Below are 1,405 nucleotides of genomic sequence, written 5' to 3' on the forward strand. Positions count from 1 at the left end.
CCTGAGATTCCTCACCCAGCCTTTCTAGAAACATGATGTGGATTCATATTTTTGGAACGTCAACCTTAGCCACTCATCAGAGCTTTGAGAGCAGCAAGGGAAGAGTGGGAAGGATTCACCTCTCTGTATAAAATGTCGCGATAAAAGCAACAGACAACAACACAACCAACAGCCACTACCATCGTCCCTGTTCTTTCTGCAAGGCCCGAAATCCAGCCATTTCTGAAGAAGAAAAAAATGTATCTCCGGGTCACTCTCAGCAAGAGATTGGCTTAACTCATCTATGTCAGTGTCTCTTGTCTCCCCAGCTAATTATGCTGGGAAATGGTTTGGTATTTCCCCCTGTGGCTGCTGCTTGGGAACCGGGGAGATGGAAATGTTTCCCAAAACAGAAGGAGGACAACGGCCTGCGATAGCCAGCTGATCCCAGAATCCTTTGATATTCTTTCTTCACTTCCTCAGACACACAAAGCACTGGATTGGTCAGACAGCTCCCCCTGTGTAGCACAAACAAGAAACATTAATTAACAATAATTACCGTCCCCTCACCAGAATTAAAAGAGTGATGTTTAGATCCGTTTTAAGAAAGGTAATTTGATGCCAATGAATTATAGTTATAGAAACTTCATTACAGTCAAGAGCAATCTATCCAGCATTGTCCTAATCATACATTGTAAGGATAATCAATGCTAATGATTTAATGTACAATAATTACCACGATTGAAAAATGAAATACAATAATCACTATCATTTTTTGTTATCAATGATACAGATATTTTGGCATGGTTAATCTCCACTTGAGGCTGAGATAAAATTTCAGAGGTTTCTTCTCCCCCATTAAAAAAAACTGACTTCTCCCTCTTCCTCTCCCAGCTCTTTCTTTATTAAGACAAGAAATCTACAGTGCAGAACAGAAACGTCTTGCTCTTCCTGGAGGGTCAGAGTTAAAGGGCTATAGCCAAGCCTCCTCTCCTCTCACCAAGAGATCACCCTTGGTTTCTTTCTGAATGTTTTTGCGTGCAGAAAGGAGCAAGAATGCAGTAATCCTGATGGAGAGACAGGGTTGTGTCCTGGTTGAAGTTACTCCCTGATGCGTATATGAAACCATCCCATGGCTTCCTATCACCAAGAGAAAATACCCAAGCTTTTCAGCTTGACCTTTGCAGTGTGACATGTGTTGGGGTCCTGGAGCCAGACTGCATGGGTTTAAGTCCCAGTTCTATCATCTCCTCACTGTGGGGATTTTTACCAAATCTTTTTATATTTGCATGCCTCAGCTTCTTCCCTTTTAGTTGGGGCTTGAATTAGTTCCAGCCTTGGAGTTGCATAAATGTTAGTGTGTTTAGAACATGATAAGTGCTTCGAACAGTGAACCAAAACCTTCTATGAGCTCGCCTTGCTATAC

At 42.1% G+C, this 1,405-nt stretch overlaps 1 long non-coding RNA gene across 3 annotated transcripts in view; it reads left to right on the top strand.

Annotated features, from left to right (window-relative positions):
* LOC106149862 overlaps nucleotides 1–1,405 on the top strand; it is a 17,261-nt gene that overhangs the window by 4,857 nt on the left and 10,999 nt on the right. The window lies entirely within an intron of this gene.

This window comes from Chinchilla lanigera, unplaced genomic scaffold (genome assembly GCF_000276665.1).
Source record: "Chinchilla lanigera isolate Chin_1 unplaced genomic scaffold, ChiLan1.0 scaffold00054, whole genome shotgun sequence".
Lineage (NCBI taxonomy): Eukaryota > Metazoa > Chordata > Mammalia > Rodentia > Chinchillidae > Chinchilla > Chinchilla lanigera.